The sequence below is a fragment of the Stegodyphus dumicola genome, chromosome 2 (genome assembly GCF_044657685.1).
Source record: "Stegodyphus dumicola isolate Sdum_Otavi_A_Nest chromosome 2, ASM4465768v1".
Taxonomy (NCBI): domain Eukaryota; kingdom Metazoa; phylum Arthropoda; class Arachnida; order Araneae; family Eresidae; genus Stegodyphus; species Stegodyphus dumicola.
The window spans coordinates 25,972,046-25,990,263 of record NC_140769.1 but is presented as its reverse complement, the minus strand read 5'-3'; positions in this window follow the sequence as shown (position 1 = coordinate 25,990,263).

Genomic DNA, 18,218 nt, shown 5'->3' with positions numbered 1-18,218 from the left:
ATCAATATACTTCATCCAGATTCTTTTTTATTTAATTTCTTTAAACATAACGCAGGGCTCTAATATTTCGCGGCAACAACTTAAAAAGTGAAACACGTTTTTATAGTGGACGACGCAACATGCCAAAAAAGAAATTAATTGCCGTTCTGGGCAAACTGCCCCTTTGGGCTAATAAACTGAAAGTTTAAAATATATGAAATAGATAATAAAAAGAATTCGAAATTAAAGATTCTAGCTTCCAGGTGCCTATATTCGGGTAGAGGACTGCTTTATTCAAAATTTTATGTCTCTAGGTATCGTTGTTTTTCGCAGTGTTAGAAACATACAGAAATTATTGCAGATTCTTCATTATTTAATTTATTTGAATATAATACATGACGATAACATTTACTTGCAGCAATTTGAAAAGTGATACAGCAGTTTATATTGATTCGACGCAAAATACCGTTTGGAGACTGATAACCCTTCTGGACTAACACTCCTTGGGGCTAGTACCTTACTTTTTTCGAATGGCAACACACTCGAAGGAAGAGTGAGAAAACGCATTAACGTGAAACAATGAAATATCGTGTTTTGACACTAATAGGCCTTTTGAGCTATTAGCAAGAATGGTAAACAGAGCAAGAATGGTAAACAGTTTATGTTTACCATGAATTTAGCAAGAATGGTAAACAGTTTATGTTGAGAATATTTGCCATAAAGTTAAGAAAATACTATATTAACACACTTTTACATTATTACTTTTTTCATTATTTTTGCAGTTACAGTTACATATTTTTTTACATTAATTAACTTTGATAATATTACTCATACATGCAGTAGCATGTTTGCCTTCTCCCTATTTATTTGCCTTTTCCATTTTCTTTCTTTCTGTCTCTTTCTAGACATGTATACGGATGTATAATACAGATAATGAAGGATAGCTGAAAAAAGAGTTTCTTAAAATTTCTTAGAAGTTTCCTAGTGCATATTTTTTAATGATAACTTTATACAAATAACATACTTATATATGTACAAATAGATGTAAATATGTGATAAATATTCTACTAACATATTATATGGTATTTTCTCCCTCCTTTCTGCATGCTTTCGTGGTGTAGCGGTAGCACATTCGGCACGTACTCGAGAGATCCAGTTCGAATCCCGGCGAGAGCATTGGTCAATTTTCATCTTTCCAGAATCAAAAAGCTATAATGACTCTACAGTGGCGCCCGAATTAAAAACGTTGTGGATGACAATTCTTCACCACTAGGTTTTGGCGGCTGGGTCTCCTAATCCCCGGTCTCCCTTTAATTTTCTCTCTCCATTCTATATGTATTCTTGGTGTTACGGTAGCACACTCGGCGCGTGTTCAAGAGTCCAGGTTGGAGTTCCGGAGAGGGCATTGCTCAGCTTCATCGCTCCTGCTTCAAGAAAACTTAATAACTCTACAGTATGTGCAAACATATATATTAATGTATGATTAAAGAATATACTGTTGCGTATGCACAGGTTCGTAATACACCTGAATGGACAATTCCGATAAAAAGTTCATAAAATTTATTCTTAGCACAAATATAACCAAACGCATTATTTTCCCCAAACGATATTCGTCTACTATCACAATATCAGGCAATATAATCAGTAGCTATATTTTGAACTACTAAAACGTTAAATAGAAAGCAATCCAAAGAGCAGAGAAAGCTAATCCGATCCCAAAATTACAACAGCAAGGTAAACAACTGAACTGAGATGTTCTTCTCCGTCTTTTATAGCTTTTTAAATCGGCCGCGCGAGATAGTTCTTGCAATTTCTGGAAAGCAATAAGAGATGTCTATTTATTAAAAGTTAAATGTGCGTGTTCCTCTAATTTAACGTTTCCGGCGTAGCTTTCTCTTAATAAGTCTCGTGCTGCATTGCAGGGGAAAATAAAACAATTTTAATTACAATTCTACTAAAAATACAAAATCCGTAACAATACTTAACCTTTTGCTACAATACGTTAAAAGTTCACTTTTTCGAGAGTATATCTTCTCCAACCTAATTGTTTTTTTAATTTTATTTTTAAGTATCGTTTAATCTATCTAAAATTTAAACACAATTTCTAGTAATAAATTTTGATTTTTGAATCACGTCTAAGAATATTATTTTCTTTTCGAAGGTTATCATCTGCCTAGGTATCATAAGGCCTCGAGTTGGCTGATTCTTATCCTTAAAGAAACACGTTATTCTGATGCTGAACTCTTTTTTTCTTCTTGAAACTGGAAGTATTACCCCCTTTATACCGAAGATAGCGTCTCGAAAAGTGGTGTTTACAAATTTTTGAAACGCTTTTCATTTTTAGCAAGAGACTACGCGTCTTTTCTTTGGTAAATTTCTTTTAAAATAATATCTCTTTATTTTTCTTGTATAATAGCTGATGAAGCAATTCCTGATGCTTGCGGTGGCAATGAAATTTTTTGCCTCGTATCTAGGTAACGAAGAATTGCTATCCAAGCAAATATGAAGGCAAGATCGACAAAAGATAAGGCGGGTGATGGTCGATGGGACACGGATGGAAAGCATATTTTTAAGACTTTCAAAAGCTTCTATGTCTATAAATATATAAGCCTGCCCCATTTCAGGAATTTAACTGAACAAAGTTGTAGGATAAGTTTGGAAGATACAGAATTTATCTACTCTCACGCAATAAAATCAAAAATAATAGACAAATAACTTCATATGTTCTTGATAAATCCGTGCTTTCGAAAACGTGCATGTTTTTTTTCAATTAATAGATCATAGTTCTTTGGTTTGGCTAAGTTCTCAGCAGAAAGATAATGATGGTTTGCTACAAAAGAGTAATTTTCATATTCGCGAAGAAATGGAATTTTTTTTTCATTTATAAATCTAATGTAAATGTTATCGTGAGAAAACGCAACTGGAGAATGTCGACACTTACTTCAGTAAAAAACCGAATATTTAGTCATATTCTTATACATTTGGACCATCACTGGTTGTTGTTACAATAAATAAGACAGTATAACAACAATCACATAGTGTTATTATCTGTTCTTATTAGCAATTTACTATTCGTTTCACGTTCAACTGTATATTTACATGTGCTGCTACTTAAGCTTTTTTCCTATTCTGACGTATATCATAACATGTTGTAATAATAAAGTATGATTTAAAAACTTAATTTTTTTTATTCAACATTCACTATTAGTGCATGGAGAATGTCGACACTGGCTGGTGTAAGGGAAAAATAAGGATATTTAGCAAATATTTCGGACATACACCAAGCGACTATGCGAATGGTGACAATCAGCGGAGAAATGGACATCTGCAGATTTGGGGCTTTCCCTGTAACATATATATTGGGTGATATAAAAAATTCTCTGCGTTTTTTTGGTACATTTTTGAACAAAAATTTTCTTTATTGGAAATCAGTTTTAATCAATTATGTATTGATCATTATTACCTATGACCTTTTGCCATTTTTCGGGTAGCTTCATAATTCCATCGGTGTAGAACTTCTGTGTTTTACCGTAAAAAAAAACTTGGCCAAGTGATTTTCAGCGGCGCATCAGTCGGCGAATTTTTTACCATCAAGAGAATTTTGCAGAGACCGAAACAAATGGTAGTCAGACGGCGAAGGTCCGGGCTATACAATGGTGCATCAAAACTTCCCAACCAAGTTCCGTCAATTTGTTTCGAGTCATCAAAAATGTGTGTGGCCGCGCGTTGTCATGATGGAACGCAACTCCCTTTCCGTTGGCCAATTCTCGTTGCTCTTTCTGAATTGCTTCGTTCAAACGGTCGAGTTGTGCATAGAACAGGGCCGAATTGATAGTTCTGCTAAGTTACAGCAGTTCATAAAGCACAATTCCCTTTCTATCTCGACATCGAAATTTCCGGAACGGAATCGAGTAAAACCACTTCTGTATCATTAGTTCACTCAGAGCATTCATACCGTACACTTTACAAATTTTTATTTACGTTTTTTAATTCCTTTATCTTTTTTAGCGTAAAAAAGTAATTAATTAGAAGACTATCTTCACAAACAATGGAAGCTGAATATCACCTTTTAACCCTTTCCGGCACGCTACTTTTTAAAGTAAAAAAAAAGGTAGGAAGTCTAATTAGGCCTAAACAAGTACACAAATAAAATTTTGTGAAGATAGCAGTTATTTTTAATCCTGTGGGTGTGCCCAAAGTGGGCACACTGATTGAATAGAGATTCGAAAAGAATGCTGAAACGAGTATTATTGTCAATGAACTGACCGATGAGATGCGGAGAAACAAAGAATACAGAGTCTCACTTATCCGAACCCTAGGTGTGCCCAGACCGGGAAGCTTGGTCTGGGCACACCTAGGGTTCGCCGTTTGAGTTTAGGCAAGATTTCAGGGTAAAGAGTTAAAACTAATATAGAATAAGGAGATTAGCATACAGCCAAAAACATAACATAGAAATTTCTTTCCAAACAATTCCTTTATGTACCCTAAAAACTTCTGGAAGATTTCTTTGAAAAATGAGGGTCTTAAAAAACTCAACATTGCTAAAATATACGGACTGGTTTGTTTTGAGCTGCCATACATTATAAATAAAGAAGGTTTAGAGTAACCTATAGTATCCTATATATCCTTTTTCATTCAATTTTTCTGTGCGTACAGAAGGACAGTTTTAGGTGTGTCCAGACCGGACACACTGTGCCGCAACGGGTTAAGCACACTTGCGTTTGAGACAATCGGGTGAGTGTTGCCTGATATATAGGTATGAACACCATCTAGAGGCCATCTAGAGGCAAAAAACCGCGGAGATTTTTTATATGACCCAATATTAAATAGTTAAAAACATATCTTGAAATTTATACTTATGTGTGGTGTTTTTGGCCGTGATCGTATAAAAGTAACGATAGTAAGAGTATCAAATGCGAATTAATTCCGCGTAAATAGTTAAACTAAAATTTAGTGGTTAGTACATTGCATGATCTTTAATAATAAGAATAAAATGACTTACCCGATAAGGCATGCATGAGTCAGTAGCTCTCTTTTAAATATACATTTCTTAAATCACAAAACAAACTTTTCTTGATTAGCCTAGATTACATACGTTACAAAAAAAAAAAAAAACATTCATGAATGCTTTTCAGCATGTCCTACTCGTTAGTCCTACGGGACTCTCACAGCGTTCATTTCTTACTGTATACTGTAATTCCTAATCCTAAAACATCGATGACACACTACTTATCAGCATCTTGCAAGAAGCTTAATTAATAGGCGGTGCCATTATTCGCGAGAGAAGAGAGAAGATTTCTTGTAGATGTGCTTGAATTTGGCGTACATGGTCGTCACTTCGAAAAATCCAGTTATCAGGATTATACACGTGGAATCAGCACAGGAACCATTTTTCCTCGCAGCATAACCAGTAAAGTTTACCTGAGTTCTTATCGCTCCTTTATGCAGCTTTCTTCGTACAAGAACATGTTTTCTCCTCCATCTTATGCAAAAGGAATATCAGCTCGATTACATGATGTTTTACAGTGGACGATGGCGAGAGCTGTGTGTGTGGCCCAAAGACCTACACACTCGTTAACCCGACGTCAGGCAGAAGAAGAGAGAGACAAACCAGTCCTTACAGTTTTTATCCAATGCGACGCACGTGGTAGGGCGCGATAACGATTGAAGAATCGATAATGCCACAGTGTTCACTGTGAGAATTCTGTGTTCTCATGTTATGGCTATCGAAAAGACAACCCACAGACTTAATGTTTCTTCTACGAATAATTAAAATAACTTTAGTCGCCAAATCCTCACCCAAACAACTTTTGGTACTCTTCTGTTATCAGGATTGGATTCAGAAGTGTATGTATGCATGCACACGTATATGTATGCATGTGCGTACATATCGGTGTACGCACACAGATACACATGTACATTTATACATGCATCCATCGATATATGCATACATACATACATTTCTGGATCCGACCCTGATAAAAGAACAGTACCCACTTTTTTAACCATTATCACCGAATCGAAGCATAGGTTTGGACGTGTAACTTTATCTGATAAAATTTCACAGATAATGTAAGAAAAACTGAAAAGCTGAGTATAAAACTTGAAGATATCCAAAGATTAAAAGAAAAAAAAATAGTCAACAGTTCTGGACATAAGTTCAGAAATGCGTTTGTTCCTTCCAAGCAGCAACTGTCGATATGATGGTCATATCCGAATCGCGGAGGCCCCAAAACGACTTCCCTTTCCTCTCGCTGAGCTATTTCTACTTTCCTGGTTATTACAGACTTTTCTTATTACATGCATAATTTCGAAAACGTTGTTTGAAAAATGGAAGCATATTTTTAAATTGTTTTAAATATTGAAAAATTCTAAAAATTAAAAATTGGGTGCTTGAAATAGTTTAAAATAACGACTTAAGTCAAATACTTTTAAATGACTGGTTCAGCATACTGATCATTCCAACACAAGAGCGTATGAGAAAAATGTCTAAATTCTTTATACTGAAGCCACTTAATATGATCACGGTTTGTGTTATGATTCGAATGCTTTTCTTGCAATGTACATTATTCAGATATTATTATCGCACCGGATATTGTCACTGCAAAAGACCTTCCCGTCTGTATACGAAAACATGGAAAATAGTCTGTTATTGTGAGTAAGAATTCCGTTAATATGATCAAAACATTATAGAATAATTCTTGTAAAATGAAGCAATATCAACAAATGATCTCAGAATTGATAATACAAATTGACAAGTGGCAAAGAAATGTCTCTAATTAAAGGATTAAATAGTCAAACAACTTGGTTTCGATTTTAGTCAATCATTTAAAATTAAACAAAATATTTGTTTGACGAAGATTTTCAACGAATCTATCGGTTTTGAGAGCGATCAGACACAAGTCCCTTTTTGGAGCAAAAGAAGAAAAATGTTTGCAATTTTTCCCCCTGAAGATAAAAATTTTCTGAAAATATCTGCACCATACTAAGACTGACTTTTCGTCTAACTGAAAATTTTACCCTGGCTAGTTCTTTTCCAATGAGAAATGCCCTTCCTACAACAATGGTTAAATAATTTCCAGAAAGACTATGAACACTGACAAACATTTGTATTCTCCTAGTTAAAAGGCTATAAACGTGCATATTAATAGGCTTCCAGTCACAAACTCCATTGCTATTTTGATCAGTAATTATATTTGTAGAATTTACTGATCATTTACTCCTAATTAATAGTATGTTATATAATTTCAAACAGATCCATATTTTATGGTATAATATTTTTTTCAAAGAACTGTTTTAAAGAGACCACAAAAATGTTGCTACTTAATGGAGACAAATGGTGTTTGGACTGTTGAGAATTTAGCTAAGAAGCAACCAGCTTAAGAGCTCTGTAACATTTTTGCAAGAAGAAGGTTTCACAATTTGTGCGCCTTCAATTGTCGAATCATAAATGCAATTAATCTAGGGCAAAAATGGCGAACCTTTTCAGATTAGTGTACCTGTCAAATTGCAGTTTATTAAGTTTATTATATCCAGGTGCCTTATATTTCTTTTAAAGAATCATCTTTAATCCTCAGCTTTGATTTCAAATTACCGAATTGTATTTTGAAACTATATTTCTTGTTTAGTTATTAACTTGTTTAGTTGCTAACTTGCTCTTTAGTTACTTAACTATTAACTTTCTGTTTAGTTAATAAAGTATTAATTTGCTTGTTAAGTTGCTTGTTTAGTTATCAACTTGCTTTTTTAATTATTTACTTGATGTTTAGTTATTATTGCCGCTCATGCTCGTGCTCGTATGGCCCGTATGCGCTATTAGTCACAAAGCGAGACTTTGCTTTGAACAACTATAAAAGTCTGAATCACTTTTCAAATTGCTGCCACCAAATGTTATGCCCTGTATTATATTAAAAGAAATTAAATAATGAATGAAGAATAAAGAATTCATAAAGAATTTGTATGGACGTATACATGTTTTTCGCAGTGTGAAAAAAACAATGGAACATAGAACCATCACATCGTGGATAACGTAGTCTCCACCCCGAATATGGACACCAGGTAGAACGGATTTTGAATTTCGAATTTTTTTTATTGTGCATTTCATATTTTGTAAAACTTTAACGAATTTTTGATTAATAAACTCAACGATTTCAAAGCTAGCAATGGTAACACTGTACGAAAAAAAAAATGTTCTAATCTCCAGTGAGCGAGACTTTCTTTTGGAAATTCTAAAGATAGACTGTTTTTAAATATTTTTAGCCCAAAGGCTTCCGAAACATGTGTGTTTATGTAAATGAAAAAACGCTCATTTAGGTGTAATATAAAATCTGAAAACATTAAGCCTTTTTTTTGGTACTGAATAAAATTAAAATTCGATACAAACCGAAATTCAATTTTGAAAGCTCCAATTACTTCTGCATTTTTTTGAATGCTGTTTAAATGGGACAGTTCTATTTCTCCTGTTCTACTAGACTGATTGACGAAATTCATATTGCCTTTACCATGTCTCGAAAGCGCGACTTAGGATATATATTAGATTTCTATATAGCGTTGATCTAACATAGGTATTTTGACACAAAATCGGACATTTTTCGAAAGACTTCTTAATTTATAGCAACCTATTTTACTTCCCTTTTCTTCATTGGGGCCCACCAGTGGCCCAGCGGTAAAGTTGCTGAACACTGGTAGTTCGGTCCGAGGTTCGAACGGGCTGGCTGCATGGGCGTTTTCGTGGTTTACTCCATCTGTAACGTGTATACGAGCCAGTTACCCTTAGAAAGTCCTCCACGAAGGCATTTCTCCCATTAGGCAGGTAGCCCTCGAGGCTTTGCAATAATCACACACACACATTTTGTTCATTGTCCATGAGAGGAGAAAATTCATCGTTCATACTTTAAAATAATTTTAGCGAAATGCGTAATCCACATTTTCGTTATTATCGCTTATAATACTCCTAATTTCAAAACGCGCCAAAATGTAAATTCACGTATATCTTAGGAAATTTTGAATAGAAAAATCCTAATTTTTGGCAGGTTTGCTTAGAAATACATCTACTTTAAGACGATGACAAACATTTTATAGGTTATAATTAAAACGTTTTTTCGAAAAAATTATAAAAATTATCCTAAAAAATGGGCTAATTTTATTTGGAATGAATCTAAATTTTGAAATATGAAAGGAAGAATCAAATAAGTTTAATAAAAAAACGATATTAATAAATGTATATCAAATTTAATTAACATTGAAGAGCTAAAAGTTTGGGAACTAATGTTTTAAAGACCATTCGTACGATTTTACAAAACTTGGCAGTTTGGCATAATTTGAGTCATAGAATCGAAAAAATGAAAAAAAACATTGGCATGTCATTTCAGAAAAAGTCCGATTTTGCGTCAAAATGCCTATATCAGACTTATGATACATATTTAATTCTAATACATATCCAAAATCGCAATTTCGAGAGATGAAAAACTCAAGCTGAGTTTCTTTAGTCGGCCCAGTAGAACGGGAGATAACAGAACTGTCCCTTTTTAGTTTTCGCAATATACAAAAAATTCTGCTTTAAGTTTATAAGGTATTTCTCCCACTTTCCTAGCGTGCCTTCGTGGTGTATTGGTTCTACATGCTGAGCCGGTATTCCAGAGGTCCGTGGTTCGCTTCCCGGTGAAGGCGTTGTTAATTTTTCAACTCTTCTGCTTCCAAAAATGTACCTAATGTCTCGACAGTGGCGCGCGAACTAAAAGGGTGTTGGCTGAGGTATCTCGAAACCTAGGATTTGGCGATTGGGTCCCCTGAATACCCCAGTCGCCCTTTAAAAAGGAGAGTAAATAAGGTATTTCTCCCACTTTCCTAGCGTAGCTTCGTGGTATAGTGGTTCTGCATTCCGGTATTACAGAGGTTCGTGGTTCGATTCCCAGCGAAGGCGGTTGCTAATTATCATCTCTCTGGCTTCCAAATAAATCCTAATGTCTCTACAAGTTAAAGTTAGGAATGCAGGAAATGAGTTCTGTGTTTGTTACGATAAATAACTAAAACATTGTTATTAATATTAGCAGTTTCAAGTTAATATTCTTGAGTGATTCTTCTAGCTTCCTTTGCAATCATCATTTTCTAATTCATACTTTAAAGAAAACGGTAATTGTAATAAAAAAGCTCCTATTATTCTGATTACTTTCAAAGATTATTCCTTAGCCGAGATTCTCATATAAGTAGACAAATATGAATCACAGTAGTACAAGAACATTTGAATAAAAGCTGTTGCGCTTTGATTAAAGGTTATTTATTCTTTATAACACGATTGTGCATCAAAATGCCTATATTAGACTAATGATATTTAGGTAACTCTAATACATATTCTAAATCGCGCTTTCGAAACATGAAAAACTCAAGTTAAATTTCGTCAGTCGGCCCAGTAGAACGGGAGATATAGAACTTTTTTTTTGGTCCAATGTACCTGTGGTACACCACCCATTTGCACGCGCGCCATAGGTTTGCTTATTCCTGATGCAAATAATAAGAGCAAAAATCAACTAAGCCTATCTATGCTGACAGAAAGACGAGTAGACATGGTCCGTTAAAAATTTAAAACGGACAATAATAACACTTTGTTAGATCTTGCGGAGGTTGGGACAAGTTCCCATCTCAAGAGCATAAAATGTGCATTTACAGGAGCATAAAATGTTCCTCGTTTGTTTCAGCCAACAGCATAGAAAACTTAAATTATGATCACCAGTTTGCTTCTTCATTTCACCAAGTATGGAACACTATACAGTATTATTAAACAATTTATCTGCTTAAATTTTAATTTTAGCTACACAAAATTATAACACTTAAAAACTTTCTTAATATTAGCCTCCGCAAAAATTAACTTTTCTACTGTCCAGATACAGCAAAAAATCCTATTAGTAAAAGAGCAGTTTTGGATTACCATGTTTATGTGCGAAATTCGCAGATATATTCAGAAATGGTATTTAGTTAAGGAGTTTTCCAAAGAAACTTTACGAGTATTTATTTATAAATGTCATTTTTGGAAACTTTCAAAGAATAGCCGTTGATTCATTTTAGATAGCACTGATTGTCTGAAATGTGGACCCCACAGGAAAATCTTGATAAATGAGAACAACAAATTTAGAAAATGAGACATTCGATAAATAATGAGTTCGACGCATGGCAGGTATTTGTTTCTGACCAAACCAGGCCAAACATCGTTTGCAAGCTAAGCTCGCTGAAACTGACATCCCTGTGAAAAGATACTGCAGCTCCGTTTGACCTATAGCACGAACTACATCATGATGCAACTTAAATCACTTCTTCCATAGAGAGTACGCGAACAGCCTAGAGCAGCTAAATCCATATATCACAAGCTTCACATATAAGACATGACTTTCTGACATTTTCTTATTTTTTTAAGTCCAAATGGGCTTTGTCCCTGAGGGACTACTGTTTTCGTTTTGCGTTGAATCACTATAAATGTCCGTTTCACTTTTCAAACTCTTGCCACCAAATATTAGAGTCCTGCATTATATTTGAAGAAGTTAGTGAAAAATATGCATAAATGTATGTATATTTCTCGCATTGTGATAAAACAACGGTACATAAAGCCATCGAATTTCGAATGACGTAATCCTACTGCGAATATGGGCATGTGGAAGCCGAAATTTGAAATTTGGAATTTGTTTTATTATCGATTTATTAACATTCTACGAGGGGAAAAAACCTTTCTATCTCCAACGCCGGAACTGTGTATCGGAAATTCTAAAGATACATTCATTTTAAAATTATTTTGCGACATTGCTATTGAACTGAAATGTATGGTTTAAGTGCGAAGAACATGATATTTAATTAGTAAAGTTAACACACAAAACGAAAAAAAAAAAAAAAAAAAAAAAAAAAAAAGCCGTTTTAGACGTAATTTAAAATCTGAAACCTTTCAGATTTTTGTTTTTAAATTTATATTATTTTTATTTTATCCACGAATCTTTTGAATATAACAGTTAGTCTTAAATTAATATTTAAGGATATAAAATACAAGGCAATATTTTATCGAACACTCTGCATTAATTTAAAAGAAGAAGGAAAAGATGAAGTGAAATGCAAAGGAAAAAAAAAGAAATTCTCTCAGGGCTGAGATAGTCTCATTTTTATGTTCTTTGGTGTCTGCATGCACGGATAAAATGATCTTGAAGAAATCTGCTTATAAACAACTAAAAAAGAATTCACTATGGTTGACGATCACAGAAAACAAAAACTATGTTTAAATTTCTGATCCTCGGAAAAAGTTAGGTAACAGAATTCGATCCATAAAATACAATTTACTTCGATACCGAGAAAACAAGCTCAATTTACAGGAGCATAAATTCCCTAATCAGTGATGACATTTGGCATTCTATGAAGTTTCGCTACAAATTGAGGGCAATGAAGAGAAGTGAAGAAGTGACAAATAAAGTCTCGGGAGTAACGGTAGATTTCTTTTCCCTTGCTAAATGTGTTTGTCTTTTGTCGACTCAATAATGCGTTCGTTTCATCTACCGAGAAATAAACCAGGATTTGTATAAGCTCTGTTTTTCATTGCTTGGCGACACACGCTTCGCTGAACATCAGTTACTGAAAAAAAAAAAAATCTGATGTGAACATCACATGACATTCTTGCGCGGCTTATTTAATATTCTTTTTAGAATAACAATAAATTTATATTAAAAATTGTTAGATACTTATTGTTTACATATATGAATTATTATTATATATGCAGATGGATCTCGATATCTGACGAAATGTTTTTTTTTAACTGCCATTGCCCAAACATGAATCAAAATTTATTTAAAACACTCCTGTGATTGAAAGTATAAGACTACGACCAATGATTGAGAAATTAAACCAGTTAACTGTGCTAGAAATGCTATCCAAATAAACGAAAGTAAATTTGAAAACTTTTAATGAATAAATAAGTTTAAAGAACAAAATGCGAATGAATAAATAGAAATTTTTAAAATAACTATTTGAAGAACTATAATTCAGATATGCAACTCAAATAATTAAAATGAAATTCTAAAACATAAATGTCTAAAAACAGCAACTATGATTAAAAATATAATATGAAGTAAAAATATATGCAGGAATGAAAAAAACAATAATTTTTTTCCGCCCACGCAAGAAAGAAAATAAAAGCGAACATTTCTCGGTTTACTGTAAATTTAAGCGAAGTAATTTACAGTAAACCGAGAAATTAATCAAGCGAATTATTCTTGGCACAAAATGAGCTCAGTGCGCCAAGGTAAATTTCAGAATTATTGATTAAATTTAAGAATAAATTTTAGAAAACTTATGTTTTAGGCACAATTTGAATCTTAGAATCGAGATATGATAAAAAACCATGCCATGCCTTTGCAGAAAAAGTCCAGTTTTGTCTGAATGCTATATGCAAATAAAATATATGTATTCTAGGTTGCGCTTTTGAAACAATGAAAGCGGAAGGTTGATTTTCGTCATTCTTTTTAGTAGGACGGAAGATTGAGAACAGTTCTTTTTATTTTATTTATTTATTTATTTATTTTGCTGAGTGTATATATAGCCCATTAGTCGGAAAGCGGTAAATTCTTTCAACACTGGTAGTTCAGCCCGGGGTTTGAATCTCAGCAAACGAGCTGCCAGTATCCGTGCTTTCATGGCTTTTGCTATGTGTAAAGTGTATCTGAGCCAGATTCTCATAAATAGGTCTTCCACGAAGGCATCTCTTCACTTAGGCATATAGCTCTACTGTGCTTTGCCATAAATCAAATAAACAGAAAACAACATGAGTATACATGTGTACAATAGAACAGAATGCTTTTTAAGATTGAACTTTACTCTAAACTTAAAAACGTTGTGGCTGATTTTTCATCTTTATGAATTAAAAATAACTTATCTTATTTATATATACTTTTGCAAAATATTTCAGACGTAAGTGGAATTCAGTATCACATTCTACAATATGAATATATATTTAAAACAAATACAGCGGAAAATATTCCATTAGTTATATGGAATGCCAGAGTTACATATTTACGGCATTGTATATTTTCATAAGAGCTTAGTGCTCTTCTAGAAGAGTTTTGGTTCATTTTACCCTTGCTCTGAAACTGAAAGATAAGAAAATAAAGCACATTTTTATTTAAAATCTGAATATTAACATTCATTTTCATATGGATATTTCCCTCACGTACAGAACTGAAGGACGTTAAAGAGCTAGAAACGTAGTTAAATGTATTTTCCTACTAAGCGGAAGTTTTTTTTTTTTTTATATTACATGTGACATTGTACAGAAGCTGTTCGCATACTTTTTAGATAGTTTTTATTGTATTTACAGAAATATTTTGCTTAAAGGTTTTGTATTTTAAATGTCTCATTTGATACTCCTTATTCTTTACTATTTTTCTACACCATAATTTTGAAGCTAATAAAGGTATTTTTAATAGCATTAGAGGCAGATGTATTTTATCCCATTCCTCTTCAACAGCTTTGCAAAGTCCAAGGATGTCTGGTCAATCCGCTTTTTAAAAGTCCCAAATAGCAAAAATCAGTGGATGATATATCAGAGGATTTACTAGGGCTGAGTCAAGGGTGTGGCTTTGATACAGGTTTCTTGTTCCATTTTGTCCAGGAAATTAACAATTGATTTTGACGTGCGGTTGCTTGCTTTGTTTTGATGCATTTCTGCTAATTGATTGCACTGTGAGTAAAAAGAAGGTATTTCATATTTAAAAATTGGTATAAAATATGTTCTTGATAATATGTGAAGTTGACTGTGATATACGGGTGACGCCAACCAACAAGATGTATCGAGGGCGCTATAACTCTCAGTCAGAGAGGCGCCAAAAGTTTAGTTTCCAAGAGGGAGACCTACAGAGAGGTCATAGGGAAGGCTCGTGGGAGCCAGTAATGAAAACGAAATTAATTTGTATTACTTAATGTACATATTTTAGTTATTGTAGTAATACTGTAGTTTTAGTATTTAGTTGTGTGTGTACAATAAATGTTTAAAATACAAGAAGGTGGATTTATTTTTCTATGAGGCGGTGGATGAAGAAAGGGGTGATATCACATTGACCTTAACAGTTTCATGCAGTTTGTTTAATTTTTACATATCGCTATACCAAAAACCAACAACAATCATAAATAGCTTTACAAATTTTTTAGTTTCTTTGAACCATGTTTTAAGGTATGTTCCTTCCCTTTGGGGACTATAAATGGATCTTTTTTTATTGCGATCATTTAAATATACTCAAGATTAATTTTTTTGCCGTAATTTTTCCAATTTTGTTGAAATAATTACTTCTTCTAGAGAATTTCTAGAGAATTCTGAAGCGCTTTCTGCTTTCCGCGATATGTCGTGGAGAACGACGATGCACATTACGTTTTTACTCCTTTTTTAAGAGTAAAATCACCATTAATAACTTTGTTTACAGTTGATACTGAGAATTTTAATGACTATGCAACTGTTCTTCGAAGAGTATCTTATAACATTAAGCCCTTTACCTTTGCAACATTCCAAACATCCCGCTTTCTCCTTGGATATGTATTTAGAACAATTTTTCTCCTTGAAGTCAAACTTTCAAAATGATGTTTGTTTCCTTTCTTATTGACAAAATTACCTATGCTTACTATAAGTAACGAAAAATCATGGATTTCACAGCATGCTTTAGTAACTACGAAGTCTTCCGTCCATTGCTTCTTTAAAACCGCAGTTCTGCCTGAAACGAAAATTGTCAAATAGCAGACAATGATTTACGCTTTCGAAAATATAATTGCAGTTAACAAAATCTCCAAGTAGACTATTTTTATAGCAAATCAAATTCGTTTAAAAAATGTGTGAACTGCCTTTGTATAACGGGTTTTCTTAAAATGTAACGCGTGTTTGCAAGAAAGACCGGATTCCATAGGTAAATTCTGATGTCTTTCAGTTTTTAATTAATCTCCTAAACTTATTTAAAAAATTGGAAATTTTATATTTTAAAACATAACTAAAAAATCTCACTTAATTACTTTGGCAACGGATCGGAATCGAAAACTTCGAGATATTCCAAAATTTGAGTTTACAACTTATAAATTTAAGTATTAATACGGCTCTATACTGATTAACTGATATGTGGTATGCCTGATTGATTTATTGTGTTATTAACGATGATTAGTTGATTGTGTTATTAGCAATAAGAAGCAAAACTTGCTTTCATGGCGAAAACTGGACGGCCTTGAATTAAAGCAAAACTAGGTGTATTACAAAATTTTCAAAGTTTTAATAATCAAGATATGTTAAATTCAAATTAACAGCTCTTAATGCTAATAATAGAAAATAATAATACTAATTATAATACTAGACTAAATAATAATACTAGACTAATAGCCAATTCGGGATAATAATGTTTTTAGATGTATGTACGCCCTTTTTGATCATCTGCTAATGGGACAGTATTTCCTTGCCAAATATGAACGTATTCCAGAGAAAATTTATTTTAGTAAGACATTTTAATACAAATTCTTTTGAATTAAACAATACATAAAGTAATCAGTTTAAATGATGTTAACAATTTTGTATTCGGAAGTGAGAGTTGAAAATATATAATAAGCTAAAATATGAGAAAAGAGATCTCTTTATTTAGGGAAAACTGACAATGCATTTACGGCATAATTATAATAAAACTAAAATTTTTTTTAACAAACTGAACTTGTTTAAAATTTCCTAATTTTGAAACCTAAATTTGAAATTTCATTTATTAAATATTTATCAAAGCATGCAAAAACAATAATATTAACGGCGGGAAAAAAAAAATAATTTAAATTTATTTCCTGCGTGAATCTAAAGTTTGTTATCTGTAAGAAATTTCTGTTGAAATCCAAATGTAATTTTATAATTAATACCTTGCTGACAGCAAAATATTAAATTTTCAGACTGATATTTATTCCAAATAACTCTAATAATTTAAACACTAAACGACTTACTTAAATTAAAGTAAGGAAAATTAAAGTAAGGACTTACTTAAATTAAAGTCTTTATTTTTACTTCCTGTTAGAAGTAAAGAAAGTATTGTAATTGCGAAAATTTTTCAAAAATATTCAAATTTCAAAAATCAAAGACATATAAAGATACTGTAGAGACATTAGGTTAATTGGGAAAGCAGGAGAAATGAAAAATTAGCAATCGCCTTCGCTGGGAATTGAACCACGGACCTCTGGAATACCGGCCTAGTGTGCAGAACCACTACAGCACAAAGGCACGCTACGACAGCGCGAGAAATACCTTATAATACATATACATATAACTATCCTATTAACCCGACTCCGTGAGATCAGTTCTTTTATTCTTAAACACTGGTAAATTGTGAAGCTTTTGCTTTAAAAGTGATTAAATTATATTCGTCTTATATTCCGGTTAAGAGTTTTATATCTTTAGTTAATCTGCATGCAGTAGTTGTAGAAATATTAACAATTTAAAAGTTGTTTATGTAGGATTGAGCTTAATGGAGTAGCCATTTGTTTACATTTAGAACTTAGTAAAATAGTGAATTAAGTCACTTCCTGCACCGTCAGCATATTTTTGCCCATTGGAGCAAAGAGTAAACTTTCAGTTTTGTACAACGAAAAATCTGCCTTCTTTCGCGCTGGCTGTATCGCTTGTTTTTGTGTAGAAACCCTAATTTTAATTAGATTGTTTTTTTAAACTGTTTTAATAGCATTTGGTGTTTTACATTCAATATTTTCCAATTTTTAACGAAAATGTTTTGAGTTTTTATGCATTTTTGCTTTGCTGTTAAGTGAGAACTGAATTAATTGAATGAGAGATATAGCTCTAACGAAATTCGAGGAAACAAGTTTATATGAAATGCAGCAACAAATGTGTATTATTTAACAGGTCGTACAAGGAAGTCATGTGATGTTCACATCAGATATTTAATACAACTTTCATTTACAACACGTGATGGCATTTCGAGTTTGTTAAATTTTGAAAAGAAAATGCTAGAAACTATGTTCATTGCCAATTACAGATGTTCATGGGAAAATTGAGCTCTCTTCTTAAATTTATGAATGCACAACTACAGTAAAAACTGTTCGCATATAAATGTACACTCAAATATAGTGAACATTCCGTTGCAAAAAGTCATCACGGAGGGGCCGTTCGACTGGGATAGTGATTATGATGATTTATTTTGACTAAAGTTTCGCTTCAGGTGCAAAACAATATTTAGAATTTCCGCGATCATAGGATTTTCAAT